Here is a 23814-nt window from a genome sequence, read left to right on the forward strand (position 1 = left end):
CGGTGCATGGAGCCTGCTTCTCCCTCTGCCTGTGTCTCTGCCTCTCTCTCTCTCTCTGTATGACTATCATAAATAAATAAATAAATAAATAAATAAATAAATAAATAAATAAATAAAATTGCGGAACAAATTGTTATAACACAAAAATGTTGCAATATTAGCCTTATCAAGAAGCATAATATATTGTGTGTTCACATTTTAAAATGTTTATCGGGATCCCTGGGTGGCGCAGCAGTTTAGCGCCTGTCTTTGGCCCAGGGCGTGATCCTGGAGACCCGGGATCGAATCCCACGTCAGGCTCCTGTTGCATGGAGCCTGCTTCTCCCTCTGCCTGTGTCTCTGCCTCTCTCTCTCTCTGGTGACTATCATAAATAAATAAAAATTTAAAAAAATGTTTATCATATGCTTACCCTGTGCTAGAATTGTGGTAGGCAGTGGGACACAACAGACAATAGGGACATTGCCCTGCCCTCATGGAGGTAACAGTGTAGCAAGGAAGTCACATTTTAACATAAGCAATAATAATGAAGTGTAATAAGCACTGTTAGAGGGTAAATCAGTCAGGACTCTTTCAGTTGCCAGTGGGAAAACACACACACACACACACACACACACACTGACTTAAACAAAAAAAGTGAATGTATTAGCTCATACAACTGAAAACCTTGGGCATACATTTGCCTTCAAGTGATTTTTGATGCATGAATTTAAATGTCCCACAAAACTAGTTCCTTTGTCTTTATCTTTTGGTTCCCCTTCTCCGGGTAGGCTGCATTATCCAAACTGGCTCTCACCTTATGGAGACAAGGTAGCTTAACAACCATGAGCTTCTTATCTTTATGGCAGAAAAAGAGAGCCACTTCTCTAATAGGTCCCCAAGAACTCTGAGACTCATTGTGATTTTATCAGCTTGGATCATACACTCACTCTGAGCTGAGGATCACAGCCTGGGACATGTGACAAAAGGATTGTCTAGGCCAGTATTAATGGCAACTGTCTCACAGAAACAGCTACCATATTATGTCACATTCAGGCAACATAACCACAATTATTTTTGTTATAGCTAAATTTAGATATCAACATGCCAATGTCGTTACTGAGCATTGCAAAAAGGTATGAATACCATCCTGAATGCTGTCTTCTTTCATGGGTAATGCTGATGGATCATAGAAACTTACTGACAACTAATGTATTTTCTCCTGTTTCTCTCCTTTGAATCTCAAACCTCAAGAATATAAAGGCAGCATTCTACCATCAAAATATTGTAATCTAAAAACTGAATTATTCACCAAAGAGATCACATAAACTACTATATAATTATATATATACACATATACATATATAACTATTTTGAACTTATATTTTTAATAATAAGAATTTTTATTTTTTAAATATTTTTTAAAAATTTTATTTATTCATGAGAGGCACACAGAGAGAGGCAGAGACATAGTCAGAAGGAGAAGTAGGCTCCTTGCAGGGAGCCTGATGTGGGACTCAACCCCTGGACCCAGGATCAAGCCCTGAACCAAAGGCAGACACTCAACTGCTGAATCACCCAGGCATCATGTAGTAAAGATTTTTAGAACCTTATGCTTGCCATGTACCCTGTAACTGAACAAGTGTGAAAGCCACCATGTAACCCGCAGACATGACATTTACTTTTTTAATATCTTTCTGAGAGGAGGGAAATGGTGGTGCCAACGAAGGCTAAAAGGTTAGATCCCACAGAAAGGAGAAACCTGGTAATGTCCTAAGTTTCAAATCATTTAAACATCCCATTATATATGATCAGCCCCAGATCTAATATGTTTTGAATGTCAAAAGATAGCTTTAGAATAGATCTTGAAAGTCCCTATGGATTTTTAAAAATTTTATTTACATTTGGGGACAAAAAAAAATGAAGACAAAGAGAAAGGAAGGAATTCCTACAAAATAAGAAGGAAGGATGTCAATTCTAAGCACCTTATGTTAAACATCTTGTCACAGGTACTTATTCCTCCAAGGTAGCAGTTTACAAACTTTAACGTGCATCATATCACCTGGGAAACTTCTTTAAAATACAGATCCTGAGCCCTATTCTCAGTCATTCTGAACGGTGCCTAAGATCCTACCTTTTTAATGAGCACGTTGGATGATTTTCGTCCTAACAGTCCAACAACCACACTAAAAGAAAACTAATTTATATCTAAATCAAAAGCTGCTATATCTAATGAAAATAAAATCTTAAAAACTACCAAGTACTGTAAGAATATAAAGAGTGTACATATCAGTACTATCCATCATTCATGAGTAAATCCCACCAGCTAGATCAGTTTTGCCTTATATATATAGGCAGACCTAATACCAACAACATGGATGAAGACCACTTCTTATAGACATACAGACAGTAGAATTTAACATAGGCATGTCTCTGAGAACAAATACTGACATCATGGAGATACAGTGCATCTTTGAAGTAAGGACAGCCAACATGACTGTATAAGACAAAGGACTTCAATGCAGAAGGTTATTTGGAGGTCAGGTGCAGAAATCTCTGGGGCAGACATCAGATCAGCACTGTGTGCTCTATCTGTAAGCGTTTTAGCAAACTTCCCTAACAAATCTTGAGTTCTGGTTGATTTCCAAAATGATTCCTGGAATGTTGGAATACCTCATTGTAGAAGCACTGACTAGTAGGGAATTGTGGTCATCCACATTTCCCCATACAGATCCAATTTCTGAATCATTGGGTTACATCATGTAATATAATCAGAAAAGAGAGCAAAGTATAATAAGCAGTCAAACTACTGTTCTTACAAATACCTGTTCATTTTCAAATCCACCAGTAATCCAAGGACTCTGCAGTGGCTTTATACTCTCCATTAATTTTTCTACCCAATCTATCCCCATAAAGTTGATTTCTGCTGGACTTGCAGAAATTTTCTGTACTGTGTATTTTCACAAAGCCCCAGAATCCATGGGTAATAACTAAAGACCTAAAACTTTTCATCTATAAAACTTACAAACCTCGCCTTATAAACATACCCAAAAGACAGTTTTGACAATAATTCAGATGCTCAAGAAAAAAATGTTTTATATTGCCATAACCCATACGGGGGTTGTGTGTATATGTATGTGTATATGTTTATATACAGACAGCAGTGTAATATTTTGAGCAAAAATACATATTTATCTCTAATGGAAAACTATCTCTTTTTAACCAATGTTAATTTATCTTAGGAGAGGGTAGAAGATTAAAGTCAATACAGCAGAGTGATTAAAAGTACGGATTTTGAGTTGAATTTTAATCTCAACCCTGACATGACTTTTCAGATTTAGGATAAGTTTCTTAAATCTCTAAGGATCAGTATGCACAGCTCTAACGTGAATACAAAAATACATACCTTCCAGGATTGTTGAGGGTATTAAAAGATACAATGTGTGTCAAGGACTTAATACAGTGACTATAGTATAGCAGGTAATCAGAATGATGATTTTGATCACATATTCACCTTAAATTAACCAAGTAGGAAGAAAAAGACACATTCCTTCATGTAGCTTAGAAGAATCAACTTAAAATTTTTCAGAAAATATTTGAAAATTTGTTAAGTGACATGAAAGCATCCTGAACTTCTTGCACTTCACAAAATAGGGAGACCAGAGTAGGAAGAGGGCAACTTTTTACCTACCTATACCTATAATTCATGGTGAAGATGTTGATTCTAAAACAGTTACCTACTATTTGTGTTGAAAACCAAAGCATATAACATTTCCACTCATTTCCACTTCCATTTCTTTTCCATGCAGCCCAGATTACTGTTTGTTAGGAGGACACTAAGGTGACTGAAAACTCAATTTACCTATAAAAGATCCTAGAAATTCTATGTTCTTGAGAATACTAATTGTCCTCCAAAAATTATTCTGTTCTCCCACAAAACATCTTATTTTTAACTGGGTATTTGAGCACCCAAAATAGACTCCTTTACAAGTAGATTTGACCAAGTGACCTGGTTCTTCAAGTCAATAAGATATAAGCACAAGTTTATTGAGGCAACTTTTGAAAACTTTTTTGAAAAGGTACCTGGCTTGTGATCTCTTTTCTCCTTTGGCCTTCTCTCTTACCTGCTGTCTAGAATATGAACATGCTAGCCAACAGGGGAAGAAGCCATTGTGGACCAGGAGGTGACCCTGAGAATAGAAAAACAATAAGCTATAAGATGCCTTGAGGTTTTTTTGTGTGAAAAATCATTTTCCAACCTTTAAAAATTACTTTCATTTTTATATCCACCATTGAACCCTACCATAACTGTGTCAAATGAAGTAATCATTTTAGAAGAATGAAATTAACCTAGACTCACATGAGCTGAATTAAAAACTTATAGTGATTTCCTATGACAAAGAGTTACAATTTAGAGAGAGTTACAATTTTTGGAAGAGTTAAAATTTTTAGAAGAGTTCCAAAAGAGAAGTTACATAACAGGTAATGGTAATAAGTAGATGGATCTTATTTTAATTAATGGAATATAGTTCAAAATACAAGAGCTCTCAGAAAATTGAATGATGTGGAAGTTTTCAAAGAGAATAGTATGCCTAGCTATGAAGTTGTGGTAAAACCTACCTTAGGTTGAGAGATTTAATAACTACACTTCTAAAATTACCTCAAATGTAAAGAATCTGAGGTTTTATGTATTATCACTCTTGTCATCACAAAGGTACCAACACTATCTATTGGGCTAAAATAATTGATTATGTGAATAAAGGATGTAAAGTCATTGAAGGTTGATGCTTGTTAACAGGAGAAGGTAGAAGAAAAGAGAAAAAAGTGCTGCATACATATCCAAGAAGAAAAGCAATACTGGATGTCTACACATCTTGGCCAGGTTACTTAGCCTATAGAAATAAATATAAATTCACATCCCTGACATATCAAATTTTGTGATCACTAATATATAATCTAAGCTTCCATTAACAACTCAGGAATGTCCTTATCTCCTTTTCTGATGAACTAAAGGAATGAGATCAAGGTGATTATAAACTCTGTAAGAAAACCTAAATACTGGCTAATTCCAGAACTTCCTTTTTATATATTATCATTTGCAAAATTTACACCAATATTCATATACAGAATAAAGAAAACTTAAAAATATAACTCCTCAGTATGGTTTCCTGTTCCTCCTCACTATCCTAACCTACTATCAACCACCACTTGATTAATTTGAATTCTAATGCTATCCCACTGTAAACAGACCAATTAAAAAGTCTCTTAGAATACATGCTCCTGAAATGCTTATGTTTTACAACCAGCAGTAGTATAAAAGTATATATCACCCTGTTTGCAACCCACAAAAAAAAAAAAAAACAAACATGTTTCTAGTTGCAACATCCAAATTAGATGTGTAATACCTGTATCTGTTTTTAAGTTCCCAGTTATCCTCAGGACATTATTTATCTCCATAATTCTGAAACAAAGATGCTCCCTCACTCCTTCTCACCACTGTTATAATCAATCTAATAAAAACAGAACCCATTGCAATCTTCAATTTTCCAATTTTAAATTTCTGTGAAAACAGACTTCGCTATCACTTCCACCTGGCTAACTGGTCTCCATTCTTCCTAATGAAAACCCATGATTTTTTCCTTCTCTAGACATTTCAAATATTACCAATATTATTCTTTCACTTAATGTTATTTTTAGTTTAAAAAATCTTTAAAGACATCCATTCGACTTTTATTCTTCTTAACTAAAAGGAAGTCTAATGTTTTAGTCTGTCACTGCAAAGCAACATTTTTATCCCATTTGATTCTTTTTTCTATACACATATTTATTTATTTGAGAGAGAGGTGGTGTGGGGAGGAGCAAGGGGAAAGAATCTCCAGCAGACTCCCCAAGGAGCACAGAGCCCAGTGGCTCAGAGCCCAACACCAGGCTACATCTCAGAACCTTGAGATCATGGCTTGAGTTGAAATCAAGGGTAAGAAGCTTACCTGACTGAGCCACTCAGACACCCTCTCCCATTTGATGCTTTTAGGGTACTTCTTTGGCACTTTTAATGTTGTGTTATAAATTTCCTGAGTATAACTAAATTTTCCAGTGAAAAACAAAAAAACAAAAAAACCAGGATTTGAAAGAAACAAATTGTTGAACCAAATCTTCATTGTAAAACGTATTTCCTACAGATAATTATGTATGCCTAAAATGAAAGATAACCTTAAAAATAAGCATTCCTTCCCCTCCTCTCAGTATTGCTGTGCTGAGGACAATGAGACAATAAACTGAATCATACCTCTTTCTCTGCTTCCCCTTCATTACCAAGACAAGGGATTGGAGAATTTTCAATGGAAAGTAGTATAGTGGAACACCCTTTGTTAGGGCCTCATACAATCTCAAGCACTATCCAAGCACTCTTTCACTTGTTAGTGCCATAACCTTGGGAAAGTGATTTAACCTTTTTCTCCCTCAGTTTCCTTACCTAAAAATTGGGATAACAATAGTATCTGAACTGGGTTATCATGAAGATTAAATGGGAGAATTTTTATGCAAAATAGTTGCCATGGTATCCATCACATATTAAGTACATAGTAAACAAATCTCCTTACTTTTAACAATAATGATTCTGTCCTCCTTTAATCAGGCCAGGGTGGCAACTGTGAATGACACTGATAGAGCACTGGGACACTTACTCATAAGTATAGTGGTTCACATGCAGCCTACCCCAAAAAATCTATGCATTAAAATCTATACAAAATCTACTAAATGTACACATCCAAAGTTTTGATTTAAAAAATACATGCTACGGTATACTTTTGTTGAATCCCTGAAGTATAGAAGATGATGCAAACTTCAGAGTTCTCACACAAAGACGGTAAAAGTAACTGTGATTAACATCTTCAGAAAGTAACACTTTAGGGGATCCCTGGCTCCTGCCTTTGGCCCGGGGTGCAATCCTGGGGATTGAGTCCCTCGCCAGGCTCCCAGCGTGGAGCCTGCTTCTCCCTCCGCCTGTGTCTCTGCCTCTCTTTCCTCTCTCTGTGACTATCATGAATAAATAAATAAAAAATCTTAAAAAAAAAAAGTAACACTTTAATTTTGACTGTCTTACATTTTAAAGAATCAGTGTGTTTAGCACCACTTGAGATATACTGAAGAATGTAGCAAAAGTGTAACAGAGCCTGTCTTAGGGAGCCTACCTAATGCTAATATCACAGACATATTTGCCAGCTTATAACATCAAACATACTATTAAGACAATATAAGACTGAGAGATAAATTGTAGAATGGGTTCCAAATGTTTTACAATGGGGGAAAAAGATAAAAGAGAATTCAAGTTGTAAAGAAAGATGCTATGAAATATACTGTAATTAAACTAAGCATTAAAGACCCTTGACTAAGTTTTAGCTATTTCATTAAGCCAAAAATATCACCTTAATATGGGCTTGTTTCTACTTCTCTTGTATATTTTTATTCATTGAAAAAATTTCTGAGTACATTCATGTATCAGGAACTGTAGAAGGCACTGGGAATACAACAATAAACCTAGTGTACTCCCCTCATAGAAAAATCCTACAGGATTTCCTGTTCCTAGTGTTGGTGGAGTGGCTTGCTGCAGAGCAAAATTTCCACAGGATTAATCTGAAATGACTAGGAAAGTTGGAAAATAAAAACCCCATCTGTTTGAAAATAGAATAATTTGAGTATCCAAGATCCTGGAGAGAGGGGAGGTATCTTGTAGTACTTTTCCTTTCAAGATACTTATTAGGCTACAAGAAGGACAAGATAAAGAGGCTACGAGGCAAAACAGAGATAATGGCCAAATGCCAAATTGAGTTTTGAATAGTCTTATGAGAGCAGGGGGATTAAAATTGGAGTTTAGGAGCCCACAAATCAGACAGCCCCGGATAAAAGGTCTAGACCTCCAAAGAGACTTTGGAAGGGGCCCAAACGTTAGGATTAAGGGCAAAGCTTTCATAAAAATTCAGTGTTGACCAGTTCAATCCAAGGTCAGGTAAAAGTCATCTGTTCCTGCTCTAAGTGCAGAGTAAATTAATATTAAATCCTCTCTAAAGAAAGTTAATATCAGGTAGAGCTTCACAAATTTATCTCTATGATTTTTCATATACAATATCTCACATATTTTTTTAATTATTAAGCATACTAGGAGAGAGAAAGTTCAGAAATCAAGAAAAATTCTTTTAAAAAAGAAACATTCAAGATGGCGCAAACTTCAGAGTTCTCACACAAGGATGTTAAAAGTAACTGTGATTAACACCTTCAGAAAGTAGATGGGAAAATGGAGAAATTGACCATAAACTGAAACCAATAAATAAATTCTAAACTGGAAAGGACAATTATTAAAATTAAGAAACTTCTAGACATTAAACAGGAGATAAGAGAAGTAGAACTGGAAGTTAGGTCAATTTAAGATATCCAAACTTAAGAACAAGAGAGGAAAGATGAAAAATAAAAGGTATAGGAAGATATACTAGGCAAATTATTGAAGACCTAAAAGGAGAGGAGTTAGTGAGGCAAAATTTTATATGATGTTTCCTAACAATATTATAAAAACAATAGGCATTAATCTACACATTTAAGAACCTCCATGAGATCCAAGCAGGCTAAATACAAACAAAACAAACAAAAATAGTAAAACTGCTGAAAAAGAAAGATGAAAAGAAAATTTTAAAGTAGCCAGAGAAACAAAGATGTAAAGATTAAAGAGGAAAGCTTCTGCAATATGTATGCTATAATATAGCATAATATATTCATGACTTTGGAATACAGGAAGATTTCTTAAGTAGGATCACACACATAAGCACATACACACACAAATTAATCATCTCTTCATCAAGAAACATGATCATGGTAGCAGAAAGAGTGGAAGAACATATAATCAACAAAGGATTTGATTCCAAATAATCTGAGAACACTTATAAATCAATAAGAAAAAGATAAACCCATAGAAAACTTGATAAAAATCATTAAAAAGGGGATGAGGCACATACAAATGACCAAAAGTGCACAACCACATTAGTTATTAGAGAAATGCAACAAGATACCACTTCACAAGTATGGCTGGCTAAATTTGGAAATCTTGATAATAGTAAGACTTATTTATGCACAATAGAAACTGGTGTTCTCACGTATAGCTTGTTGGAGCACAATGTGATACAGCCACTTTGGAAAACCAGTTAATATTTTCTATAACTGCAAAATATACATCGTATGACCCAGCCATTCTACTTTACTTCAATACCTAACAGAAATGCATGCAAATGTTCATTAAAAACTATATATACATAATCACAGCAACATTAGTTATAATAGTTTTGACTATTATAACTAATAGTAAAATATTTGGGAACCACCCAAATAGCCATTCAGAGTAGAATAAATCAATAATTTTTCCCAACAGAAGACTGCCTATGATGAAAAATGAAAAACTACTGTTGTTCACAATTAAATGGATATATCATATAAACTTAATTTTAAACAAAACCGGTCCCCCCAAAACATCATATTATATGATTCCATTTATATAAAATTCAAAAGACTGGATGGAGATTATTTATGGAGAGGTGAGGTGGGTAGTGACTGTGAAAGGTACAAGAGGAGCTCCTGGGGTACTGAAAATTGTTTTATTTCTTGACATGGGTAGTTGTAATATGAGTGTGTTCACTCTGTGAAAATATATAGAGTTGTATAATATGATCTGTGTACTTACTTTAAACAATAATAAATTATATGCTCCATACCATGTTAGTTAAAGGAAACAAATATCTACTGATTTAATTTATGGACTTCACTTGCCATACATATAGTACATCCAAAAGAAAAAAAGAAAAAAAAATGGAGATCTTGACACAGGAATAAAATATAAAAACCAATTCATCCTCACAGGTGCAAGAGGGCTGAGTAAAGCATCAGACATGATGCCTGTGCCAGAATCACCACACCCTTGGCACAGCTGCATATGCCCATGTGCCATGCTTGCTTTATAAAAGAACACTTTGCTAACTTTCTAAGACTGTAGACCTAAACACAAAATTCAGTTTCTAAGATAACATCCTGTATCCTACCTTGTTTTACTTTGGCTGCCAAACGGGAACAGTCATTGCCTTCATTATTTTAAATGGAGGGCTTTTCAGTGCTGCATTTATGAGTTTCTCATTTTTAAGTGGATAAAGCTGGCCAACATCATAACCCTAAATGCTTTTACTAGAATAAGTACCATCCACTGAAGACACATCCTTCATAGAGAAAATTATGGCTTCTTGATACTTTGGTCTGGCCAACAGACAAACCACCAGGTTTACAGTGAAAGATCAGGGTTCTCTGACAACAGCATGAGGAATGTTTCCCATCCAGGAATGAGGGAATTCGGACAGGAGTTCGCAGGTCTGGCAAGACATCATCACGTGGACTAGGCCAAAACAAACATCGCGTGGAAAAATCCACTCAGACAGGATTCCGTGGGTCCAGGTCCCCTGCAGCCACCTCACATGTGCAACTGACACAGTTGTTAGTAATGAAGCAGCAGCCAAACAGTACTGAACATACTGTACAGAAAATGTGCCTCATTTAAGGGAAGTATGACAGTGGACCGCTGGAACACTGTCCCAGGTCTAATCAGAAAAGTACACTCTGGGTTTTTCCAGGACCTCGTAATGCCAGAGATAGTTTGATCATGGAGTTGAGGAGATACTTTGAGCATAAATGGCTTTTGTGACCCATATGTCTAAATATTTTCCTTCTTATACTAGGAAAAAAAAAACAGACCTTGGTTCATAGCTCCACAAAGTGAAAAAAAATGAAACGTAACTTGACTTAAAGCACAAATGTATCCCAGCACATTCTGCCATCATTCTTCAACCTTCTTATCCCTCAACTGCAGAGATACTACTTAGGAATAGTGTTGCTGGACAGCCTGGGTGGCTCAGCGGTTTAGCGCTGCCTTCAGCCCAGGGCCTGATCCTGGAGAACTGGGATTGAGTCTCGTGTACGGCTCCCTGCATGGAGCCTGCTTCTCCCTCTGTCTGTGTCTCTGCCTCTCTCTCTCTCTCTCTCTCTCTGTGTTTCTCATGAATAAATAAATGAAATATTTTTTAAAAAGTTAAAAAAAGGAATAGTGTTGCTATACATTTTGCATAGTGACAAGTACACTTTTCATACCTAAAAGTATTAAATATTTATTCATATAATTGTTAAATCTACATTTGTTAATTTATTTGAACACTTTTAAAAGTGCTTCTTGAAACTGTGCACCCAATAAGCTTTAATAAAGAGAACAAATTGATTCAACATACCCAAACCTACACTTGCCACAACTTCTCTATTACTTCTCTCTATTGTTATGAATAATTGAGAGTTGTCTGTGTACCTACTTTATTTTTTTAAAAACTTTATTTATTTATTCATGAGAGACACAGAGAGAGAGGCAGGGATACAGGCAGAGGGAGAAGCAGGATCCTTATGGGGAGCCTGATGTGGAGCTTGATCTCAGGACCTTGGGATCATGACTCAACCACTGAGCCACACAGGCATCCCTATATATCTACTTTAAAAGTATGTGACCTTTACCCATTATATCTGGAACTGGAAAGCATGAAATGCAGGTATGTGGCATGTGCAGAGCAAGATATTCTCCCCAAAAGAGTAGGAAATCACTTTAGTTACAGTATATTGTAGTAGACTTCAAGGAACAGTTGAAGATGTCAGAAGATTCCTAAATGTGTAAAAAAAAATTACTTTTTAAAACTCTGTGAACTTCAAAGATTGTACAGATATATGAAACACTTATATCACATGCAGTAATATTTATGATTAATTACAGCTATTAACAGCCAATTTCCAAAACATATATATACATTTCCTAGGAGATAAATTCTCATAACAGTACAGTTTTTCTAAATAAATAGAGTTCACATACTTCAGATTATAGAGATAAAGGCAAATACAACATGTCTCCTATAATAGTAATAAACATCCAATACTATTCGGAGGAATAGTGAAAACAACAAAAACTACACAATCTGTGGTTAGCTAAAATGGAGCTCCTATCACTAGATCAGCATCCATCAACCCTCATTCCACACGCACTTCCCAGGTATCCATGTGCAGTAAGTTACATACATAGGAGTTCCTTTTTTGTAAGTAGAATAGGAGAATGGAGTTTGTGGTTGAAGTCTAATACTAAGGAAGAAGGATGGCAAAGATGCTATTATGTTTGCTCCCAACAGAATTTTTGTTTTATGTTTAAACCTCAATGATTAGTGGGGTGGGGTCCAAAAATGGTTAAACGTTTTTTTGTACAAAAGAGTCTGTAAATTACTGGACTCAAAAAGAGGTTCTCCGAAACTTCAATTTTTTAAATGCTTAGGAATAAAATTGAAGAAGAGACCATTTTTCCCACCACTGTCCAAAACCCTGTAATACTTTGGCAGCTCAAAGGCTATAGCCTGAAAAGTCATCTGCAGATATTTTCTCAGAGTAAAATAGTGTTCTCATGATGTAAAGTGGCAAGTGAGCCTTCTCAGGCAGTAATTCTATATACTTTTGAGCTAGAACATAAGAATACAAAGACTGTTACCAAGTGACAACTATATCTAGAATGTGGACATTTTGAAGCACCAGCTTGGAAATATATGGGGATAACTGAGTAATATATATATTGAGAGTGATAGATTGAGATTCTGCTATTATATAACAGATAGAGGCTAGCATATCAGCAGATTCGGGGTTAAATGTATACTGGAATTTAGAAAGCTAATAAATGAAATCAACTTTTCCCCTCTCAACCTAGTAATGATTAAGTAATGAAAAGAAGGAAGAAAACAAAACACCAATATTATTACTAATGAATTGAGAAATGCGGTTTGGGTGTTCAGGAATTATGAATTTCCTAATACCGGGTCCCCAAATTAAATAGTTATCATCTTGGCACAGGAAGTGCTAAAGGCTGGAGACCTCCCCAAAAGGGGCAGTCTGGAAAGGAAGGTCATGACAGAATGCATGCTTTCTGCAGGCAAATCCAGAGGGAAGAAAAAAAAAGAATTAGGCTACATATGCAAAATTCTTCTTTCCAAACTCGCCAATCTTTCCAAGCTCATCCATCACCTTAGGAGCATCGAGGAAGAGGATAGAATAAAACACCAGTTTTACTCTCATGGAACTCATTCTATAAGGAAAGATGAAGCCTATGGAAATGAAGCCCCTCCACCATTAGCAATGTACAAGGAGCCTGACACTGGGGCAATCAGGTAGCAGACTATTTATGGAACAACCTACCATGATCTAGGCACTTGTCAACAGTACCAGTTAGATACCAACAAACATTTGTCTTCCTAACTCTAAAACTTAGTATGTATTGGGTATATATTCATTTCTACTCTTCTTACTTTTCTAAAGGGCTAGAGGAAAAAGTATGCTTCCTAAACACAATAATTGGTGGTAAATAAGGCCATTCAGTAACCCTGTGATTACAAAGGTGATTCAGAAATCACTGCTATTAGATGATCCATGGAGGTGAGGAAGGATGAGCAATAGAGCTTAGATTCAAATTCAAAATAACTTATAAAGTGCCCACTGTGTGTCAGGAAGGAGCCAATAGGTTCACAAACAATTTCATTTAATATAATTTAGTACTTAACCACATTATAAGAAGAAAAATTAAGGCTCAGAAGGCTAAGTAATTTGTTTAAGGAGTCATAGGAAAGAAGAGGTATAATGATATTTTGAACCAATCATGACCCAGACTCATTTCCTTCTGCTGCACAGTAGCCATTATCAGTATATACATATCAAGACAATCAGAACTTTTAAAAAATAAGTTTTGTAAACCAAAGTAAAAAAAAAAAAACCTATGGGGATGTCAGTCATACTAAGTCAAATAAAATAATTTACTTGATATCATAACAGCTCTTCTAAAATCAATTTTAAAGGATTTGTTTAATCTTCAAGGCACCTTTTCAGGGAACAATTTAGAAGACCAACAGCTACATAACTAGTATATCAGTAAATGGTCTTAGTTCACCCTTAAAATCATTGTGTACATGTGCTTCATCAGCCCAAGCCTTGGAACCTCTACCAAAATTAGAGAAATTTTCCTTTGACACTGTACAGATCAGGATAACCTAGTGATAATCACTCCTTTGCAGGCATTGCACATGAAGCATTTTAAATGCTGCAGGAGATAATCTATGGATTCAAACCAACATGAAAGCTGGAGTAAAAGAAAGCAGGGCTTCTCTTTTGTGAAATGATAGCTCAAAGAAGCAGGACATGGTATCCTGAAGGTATATCAGGAACCATAAGGCTTAGCCTGTGTTTTAATTGTTCCCAGAGGCTCCCTTGGATTTTCTGGCACACTTTTCAGATTTATTTTCCACCACACCACTTCCTGGAGTGATTAGAAACAAATACCAATGCCAAGCAAGTCCAAATATGCCTGAGATCCTCTTAAACAGCTTGGCACTTCCTGCTGCTTTCATTGGCAAGTCCATGATGTGGTTCACTAGAGAAGTTTTAATTCAAATTCGGCTAATGCAATAATTTGGAATTTTGACTGGTTCACTTTCAAAACTGTTACTAGACTTCTATTTGGAAAGAACAAATTACACCCTAGATTAGGAGATAGAGTGATTTTATAAAGGCTTAATTAGCCTTAAACATAGTAGAATAAGCAATGATCTAAAAAGTATGATTTGAGAGACATTACAGAAATCTAAATTATCTCAACGTTTTTTTCTCCTCTTACTTTCTTTGGTACTTCCCACCTTTTTATCTAACGTACTTCAAATATTCATCATTTGAGTCCCTCATTTGAGTTGGAAAACTAAATTATCTCTGAAAGGTTGGTAAAATATGTAGGGAGAGAAATGGGGGAATGGTGGTGTTGAAAGGGGGTTCCATCTCCCACTAAAGAATCAGGGTGAACTGCTTTATGAGGCTGGCCATTTTTCACTTTTAGAAGCAGAAATTGAAGAAAAGCTATGCATATTGCACTGAAGTAGAGATAAATCATCTCATTCCTATTACTCTGTGAACTTGCCAAGATTAGGTCCAATTTCAAACTTAATGTATGTTATCAGATTTGAGAGTAATTCCTGGAAATGGTCGATCCAGTAGTATGTAAACTGGAAAAAAAAAAAAAAGCCATCTTTCCCTATATCAATTTCATCATCTGAAAGATGTAACAGTTCTAAAAAGAACACATACAGACTACAACAACAACAAAAAAAAATCTGATGAACACTTCCAAAATGGCCAAGTAAGGATCTCAAAAAAAAAAATCTGTTCCTCCCTAAAAGCAATAAGAATATCAAAAGTTTTAAAAATCAACATTTTCAGAACTCTAGAAATTAACTGGAAGCTTGTAATGATACTAGGAGAATTTATTCAAGGGAGAACACTGAATATTCAAGGGAAAAAGAAGAATGAACAGCAAGCTTTATGGCATTTTAATACACCCTTCTCATTCTCCTCTCCCTAGTTTCACAATAATCATGAAAATCAACAGCCTCACAATATAGGGTAGATGCAAAAACCATAAACTTAGAAGCCATTGGAGAGGGAAGTACAAGTTTGGAGCCCCTAAAATATCCCAATTGCCACAAACTTGTCATTTAACTTGTCTAGTAGCCCCTAGAACCTCTCATTTGCAGGACTCATCTCTGTGTGACAAAATTGAGAGCTTGTTTGCTACAAACAGGCTTTCCCCAGGGCATTTACTGTCAACAATCACAAGCAATTGTCTAACAACACAGCTGAATAAGGTGGAAATAACAGTTGAGGCAAAATAGAAGCTGACCAAAATAAGCAAAAGGAAAAGCTGAGGAATGTGTTATCCATAGTGGGCTGTGAAAACTCCAAAATTATCTGGAAATTTAGAAGCCCACATGAATATGCAGATGTACTGTTTATGTTTTTATTTTATGTATATCATGATGTTTTGATATCTTAAGAATATTTCTGGCTGGAGAAAGACTGCCCCTCCTGGGATTAGTCAATTCTTAGAGACAGCAAAGGATTCAGAAGGAGCACACCTTTAATATGCAAACTAACCAATCCAGAGCCATACATCCTCCATCTAGCTCAAGAGATAATATTGCTCTGCCTGAACAGTCCCAGGTAAGATAACAGTAGGTAGAGAATCTCCGTAGCCCAAAGTCAACTGGAATTATTCAAACTGGTCAACCTAACCTGTCTCATCTTTTCTGAGGAAACCTCTATGAAAGCTCTGGCCCAGACTTTCCCCTTGCTCCTGTCTTCTGTCTCCTGACACAACCTGGTGTTCCTCATATGTTCCTGTGTGGTGTGCCAAGGCCTCCTGTTTATAGAATCTGTGCGTATAATATACTTTGTTTATTGGAACTGAGACTCTCCTGTGTCCTGTCTTATGGCTCTGCCTGACTGATCATCACATAAAAGAACAGAGAACAGCTGAATTATAGGCATGGCAAGGAAATACCTGAAAAGGACCTAATCTCTCACCTCAGGCTGACCTCATGTCTCCACACAAGATGGAAAGAAAAGCTAAGACAGAGTTGTAGACTACTACTGGAACACCAAAGGCATGCCCTAAATTGTACCCAGCCCTATTACAAAAGTTTGGTGATGGAGTGATTCAAGTCATTTAAAACATCTCTGTCCAATCATTAACTAACAACAAAGCTATCAAAACAGATACTTCAGTGGCTACATATGACAAAGAATAGAGACTTTACAAATTTGTTCAGGAGAGTCACTAAATAAATGAGCGAGCATCAGTAACAACTATAATAATGAATAGCATTAACAACAAACACTAAAGGGGCATGTGAGCTCCAGAGCTATCTCATTATTATTTTAAATGTCCAATTTTCAACAACAAAAACAAAAATTATGAGACAAGCAAAGACCAGTAAAGTGTATTCATACACAGGAGAGAATAATCATTTATAAAGGTAGTATGGTTAAGAGAAAAGTAGTAAAATTAAACCTGCAAGTTAGTGAAGAGATACACAAAATAAAAACATGTAAAATATAACATCAAAAACATAAAATGTGTGTGGGGAGGAGTAAAAATACAGTTTTAGAATGCTTTCAAACTTAACTTGCTGTCAATTTATTTATTTTTTTTTTCTTGCTGTCAATTTAAAATAGACTGTTATACATAGAAGTTGTTGTATGTTAGCCTCTTGGTAACCACAAAGCAAAATGTACTGTGGATATACAAAAGATAATGAAAAAGGAATCTAAACATAACACTAAAGAAAGGCATCAAACTACAAGAGGAGAGAGCAAGAAAAGAACACAGAATCAAAGATAAACTATAAAACAGCCAGAAGCAGAGGGGCAAGAAGGCGGGGGAGGAGGGTCCCCGAGTCACCTGTCCACACCAGATTACCTAGATAATCTTCAAATCATCCTGAAAATCTACGAATTCGGCCTGAGATTTAAAGAGAGAACACCTGGAATGCTACAGTGAGAAAAATTCGCGCTTCTCTCAAGGTAGGAAGACGGGGAAAAAGAAATAAAGAAACAAAGGCCTCCAAGGGGGAGGGGCCCAGGAGGAGCCGGGCTGAGGCCGGGGCGAGTGTCCCCAGGACAGGAGAGCCCCGTCCCGGAGACGCAGGAGCTGCACCGACCTTCCCGGGCGGAAAGGGGCTCGCGGGGAGTTGGAGCAGGACCCAGGAGGGCGGGGATGCCCTCGGGCTCCCGGGGACACTAACAGGCACCTGCGCCCCGGGAGAGTGCGCCGAGCTCCCTAAGGGCTGCAGCGCGCACGGCGGGACCCGGAGCAGCTCGGGGGGCTCGGGGGCGGCTCCGCGGAGGGGGCTGCGGGGCGGGAGCAGCTCAGGGGGGCTCGGGGGCGGCTCCGCGGAGGGGGCTGCGGGGCGGAGGCGCGAATTCACCAGCGCAGGCCCCTAGCACAGGGCGCGGGACAGGGCCCAGGATCCGGCCTCCCCCCGGGACAGGCAGAGGCCAGGAGGGCCCAGGACAGCGAGGACGCTCCTCCCGGAGCTGAGCAGATCAGCGGCCCCGCCCCGGAGCCTCCAGGCCCTGCAGACGGAGAGCTCCGGAGCTACTGCGAGGGCTGACTCCAGGGCTCTAGAGCTGGCCCCGCCACTGGGGCTGTTGCTCCTGGGGCCTCACGGGGTAAACAACCCCCACTGAGCCCTGCACCAGGCAGGGGCTGAGCAGCTCCCCCAAGTGCTCACACTTGAGAATCAGCACAGCAGGCCCCTCCCCCAGAAGACCAGCTAGACTGACAAGTTCCAGGGGAAGCCAAGGGACTTAAAAAAAAAAAAAAAACCACGGGGGAGTATCTTCTGATTCTGTGTACTTTAAGTCCCTTGGCTCCTCCTGGAACTTGTCCTTCTAGCTGGTCTTCTGGGGGAGGGGCCTGCTGTGCTGATTTGCTTTTTGATTTGTTTCCTTCCCCCACCCTTTTTTCCCTTTCTTTTTCTTTCTCTTTTTCTTCTCTTTTTTCTTTTTTTCTTCTGTTTTTTTTTTCTTTTTCTCTTTTCTTTCCTTCTTTCTCTCCTCTCTTTTTCTCCTTTTCCCAATACAACTTGTTTTTGTCCACTCTGCACGGAGCAAAAGACTAGAAGGAAAACCTCACCTCAAAAGAAAGAATCAGAAACAGTCCTCTCTCCCACAGAGTTACAAAATCTGGATTACAATTCGATGTCAGAAAGCCAATTCAGAAGCACCATTATACAGCTACTGGTGGCTCTAGAAAAAAGCATAAAGGACTCAAGAGACTTCATGACTACAGAATTTAGAGCTAATCAGGCAGAAATTAAAAATCAATTGAATGAGATACAATCCAAACTAGAAGTCCTAACGACGAGGGTTAACGAGGTGGAAGAACGAGTGAGTGACATAGAAGACAAGTTGATGGCAAAGAGGGAAACTGAGGAAAAAAGAGACAAACAATTAAAAGACCATGAAGATAGATTAAGGGAAATAAACGACAGCCTGAGGAAGAAAAACCTATGTTTAATTGGGGTTCCCGAGGGCGCCGAAAGCGACAGAAGGCCAGAATACCTATTTGAACAAATCATAGCTGAAAACTTTCCTAATCTGGGAAGGGAAACAGGCATTCAGATCCAGCAAATAGAGAGATTCCCCCCCTAAAATCAATAAAAAATGTTCAACACCTCGACATTTAATAGTGAAGCTTGCAAATTCCAAAGATAAAGAGAAGATCCTTATAGTAGCAAGAGACAACAAATCCCTGACTTTTAGGGGAGGAGTATTAGGGTAACAGCAGACCTCTCCACAGAGACCTGGCAGGCCAGAAAGGGCTGGCAGGATATATTCAGGGTCCTAAATGAGAAGAACATGCAACCAAGAATACTTTATCCAGCAAGGCTCTCATTCAAAATGGAAGGAGAGATAAAGAGCTTCCAAGACAGGCAGCAACTAAAAGAATATGTGACCTCCAAACCAGCTCTGCAAGAAATTTCAAGGGGGACTCTTAAAATTCCCCTATAAGAAGAAGTTCAGTGGAACAATCCACAAAAACAAGGACTGAATAGATATCATGATGACACTAAACTCATATCTGTCAATAGTAACTCTGAATGTGAACGGGCTTAATGACCCCATCAAAAGGCGCAGGGTTTCAGGCTGGATAAAAAAGCAGGACCCATCTATTTGCTGTCTACAAGAGACTCATTTTAGACAGAAGGACACCTACAGCCTGAAAATAAAAGGTTGGAGAACCATTTACCATTCAAATGGTCCTCAAAAGAAAGCAGGGGTAGCCATCCTTATATCAGATAAACTAAAATTTACCCCGAAGACTGTAGTGAGAGATGAAGAGGGACACTATATCATACTTAAAGGATCGATCCAACAAGAGGACTTAACAATCCTCAATATATATGCCCCGAAGGTGGGAGCTGCCAAATATATCAATCAATTAATAACCAAAGTTAAGATATACTTAGATAATGATACACTTATAGTTGGTGACTTCAATCTAGCTCTTTCCATACTCGATAGGTCTTCTAAGCACAACATCTCCAAAGAAATGAGAGCTTTAAATGATACACTGGACCAGATGGATTTCAGAGATATCTACAGAACTTTACATCCAAACTCAACTGAATACACATTCTTCTCAAGTGCGCATGGAACTTTCTCCAGAATAGACCGCATACTGGGTCACAAATCGGGTCTGAACCGATACCAAAAGATTGGGATTGTCCCCTGCATATTCTCAGACCATAATGCCTTGAAATTAGAACTAAATCACAACAAGAAGTTTGGAAGGACCTCAAACACATGGAGGTTAAGGACTATCCTGCTAAAAGATGAAAGGGTCAACCAGGAAATTAAGGAAGAATTAAAAAGATTCATGGAAACTAATGAGAATGAAGATACAACCGTTCAAAATCTTTGGGATGCAGCAAAAGCAGTCCTAAGGGGGAAATACATCACAATACAAGCATCCATTCAAAAACTGGAAAAAACTCAAATACAAAAGCTAACCTTACACATAAAGGAGCCAGAGAAAAAACAGCAGATGGACCCTACACCCAGGAGAAGAAGAGAGTTAATAAAGATTTGAGGCAGAACTCAACGAAATGGAAACCAGAAAACTGTGGAACAGATCAACAAAACCAGGAGTTGATTCTTTGAAAGAATTAATAAGATAGATAAACATTAGCCAGCCTTATTAAAAAGAAGACAGAGAAGACTCAAATTAATAAAATCATGAATGGGGATCCCTGGGTGGCGCAGCGGTTGGCGCCTGCCTTTGGCCCAGGACGCTATCCTGGAGACCCGGGATCGAATCCCACGTCGGGCTTCTGGTTTATGGAGTCTGCTTCTCCCTCTGCCTGTGTCTCTGCCTCTCTCTCTCTCTCTCTCTCTCTCTCTGTGACTATCATAAAAAAAAACTTAAAAAAAAATCATGAATGAAAAAGGAGAGATCACTACCAACACCAAGGAAATACAAAAGATTTTAAAAACATATTATGAACAGCTATACGCCAATAAATTAGGCAATCTAGAAGAAATGGATGCATTTCTGGAAAGCCACAAACTACCAAAACTGGAACAGGAAGAAATAGAAAACCTGAACAGGTCAATAAACAGGGAGGAAAATGAAGCAGTCATCAAAAACCTCCCAAGACACAAAAGTCCAGGGCCAGATGGCTTCCCAGGGGAATTCTATCAAACATTTAAGGAAGAAACCATACCTATTCTCCTAAAGCTGTTTGGAAAGATAGAAAGAGATGGAGTACTTTCAAATTCGTTCTATGAGGCCAGCATCAGCTTAATTCAAAAACCAGACAAAGACCCCACCAAAAAAGGAGAATTACAGACTAATATCCCTGATGAACATGGATGCAAAAATTCTCAACAAGATACTAGCCAATAGGATCTAACAGTACATTAAGAAAATTATTCACCATGACCAAGTAGGATTTATCCCTGGGACACAGGGCTGGTTCAACACCCGTAAAACAATCAATGTGATTCATCATATCAGCAAGAGAAAAACCAAGAACCATATGATCCTCTCAATAGATGCAAAGAAAGCATTTGACAAAATACAGCATCCATTCCTCATCAAAACTCTTCAGAGTGTAGGGATAGAGGGAACATTCCTCAGCATCTTAAAAGCCATCTACGAAAAGCCCACAGCAAATATCATTCTCAATGGGGAAGCACTGGGAGCCTTTCCCCTAAGATCAGGACCAAGACAGGGGTGTCCACTCTCATCACTGCTATTCAACATAGTACTGGAAGTCCTAGCCTCAGCAATCAGACAACAAAAAAAACATTAAAGGCATTTAAATTGGCAAAGAAAAAGTCAAATGCTCCCTCTTCGCCAATGACATGATACTCTACGTAGAAAACCCAAAAGTCTCCACCCCAAGATTGCTAGAACTCATACAGCAATTCGGTAGCGTGGCAGGATACAAAATCAATGCCCAGAAATCAGTGGTGTTTCTATACGCTAACAATGAGACTGAAGAAACAGAAATGAAGGAGTCAATCCCATTTACAATTTCACCCAAAAGCATAAGATACCTAGGAATAAACCTAACCAAAGAGGTAAAGGATCTATACCCTAAAAACTATAGAACTTCTGAAAGAAATTGAGGAAGACACAAAGAGATGGAAAAATATTCCATGCTCATGGATTGGAAGAATTAAAATTCTGAAAATGTCAATGTTACCCAGGGCAATATACACGTTTAATGCAATCCCTATCAAAATACCATGGACTTTCTTCAGAGAGTTAGAACAAATTATTTTAAGATTTGTGTGGAATCAGAAAAGATCCCGAATAGCCAGGGAAATTTTAAAAAAGAAAACCATGTCTGGGGGCATCACAATGCCAGATTTCAGGTTGTACTACAAAGCTGGGGTCATCAAGACAATGTAGTACTGGCACAAAAACAGACACATAGATCAATGGAACAGAATAGAGAATCCAGAAGTGGACCCTCAATTTTATGGTCAACTAATATTCGACAAAGGAGGAAAGACTATCCACTGGAAGAAAGACAGTCTCTTAAGTAAATGGTGCTGGGAAAATTGGACATCCACATGCAGAAGAATGAAACTAGACCACTCTCTTGCACCAGACACAAAGATAAACTCAAAATGGATGAAAGATCTAAATGTGAGACAAGATTCCATCAAAATCCTAGAGTAGAACACAGGCAACACCCTTTTTTAACTCAGCCACAGTAACTTCTTGGAAGATACATCCATGAAGGCAAAAGAAACAAAAGCAAAAATGAACTATTGGGACTTCATCAAGATAAGAAGCTTTTGCACAGCAAAGGATACAGTCAACAAAACTAAGACAACCTACAGAATGGAAGAGGATATTTGCAAATGACGTATCAGATAACCGGTTAGTTTCCAAGATCTATAAAGAACTTATTAAACTCAACACCAAAGAAACAAACAATCCAATCATAAAATGGCCAAAAGACACGAACAGAAATCGCACAGAGGAAGACATAGACATGGCCAACATGCACATGAGAAAATGCTCTGCATCACTTGCTATCAGGGAAATACAAATCAAAACCACAGTGAGATCCTACTTCACACCAGTGAGAATGGGGAAAATTAACAAGGCAGGAAACCACAAATGTTGGAGAGGATGCGGAGAAAAGGGAACCCTCCTGCACTGTTGGTGGGAATGTGAACTGGTGCAGCCACTCTGGAAAACTGTGTGGAGGTTCCTCAAAGAGTTAAAAATAGACCTGCCCTATGACCCAGCAATTGCACTGTTGGGGATTTACCCCAAAGATACAGATTGAATGAAACTCCAGGACACCTGCACCCCGATGTTTCTAGCAGCAATGTCCACAATAGCCAAATTGAAGGAGGCTCGGTGTCCATCGAAAGATGAATGGATAAAGAAGATGTGGTTTATGTATCAATAGAATATTCCTCAGCCATTAGAAATGACAAATACCCACCATTTGCTTCGATGTGGATGGAACTGGAGGGTATTATGCTGAGTGAAGTAAGGTAATCAGAGAAGGACAAACACTGTATGTTCTCATTCATTTGGGGAATATAAATAATTGTGAAAGGGAATAGAGGGGAAGGGAGAAGAAATGGGTCGGAAATATCAGAAAGGGAGACAGAACATAAAGACTCCTAACTCTGGAAAACGAAGTAGGGGTGGTAGAAGGGGAGTAGGACGGGGGGTGGGCGTGAATGGGTGACTGAGGGGGGCACTTGACGGAATGAGCACTGGGTGTTATTCTGTATGTTGGTAAATTGAACACCAATAAAAAATAAATTTATTATTAAAAAACAAATAAATACTAAAACAGCCAGAAAACAATGAACAAAATGGCAGTAAG

At 37.9% G+C, this 23814-nt stretch overlaps 1 protein-coding gene across 1 annotated transcript in view; it reads right to left on the minus strand.

The window, feature by feature from the left end:
• Positions 1-23814, minus strand: part of LOC144296591 (uncharacterized) — a 429705-nt gene that overhangs the window by 200376 nt on the left and 205515 nt on the right. The window contains exon 7 of the mRNA XM_077869690.1: positions 4061-4167. The gene's annotated coding sequence lies outside the window, so the exon portion shown is untranslated. The remainder of the gene's footprint in view (positions 1-4060; positions 4168-23814) is intronic.

Source organism: Canis aureus, chromosome 24 (assembly GCF_053574225.1).
Source record: "Canis aureus isolate CA01 chromosome 24, VMU_Caureus_v.1.0, whole genome shotgun sequence".
Classification (NCBI taxonomy): domain Eukaryota; kingdom Metazoa; phylum Chordata; class Mammalia; order Carnivora; family Canidae; genus Canis; species Canis aureus.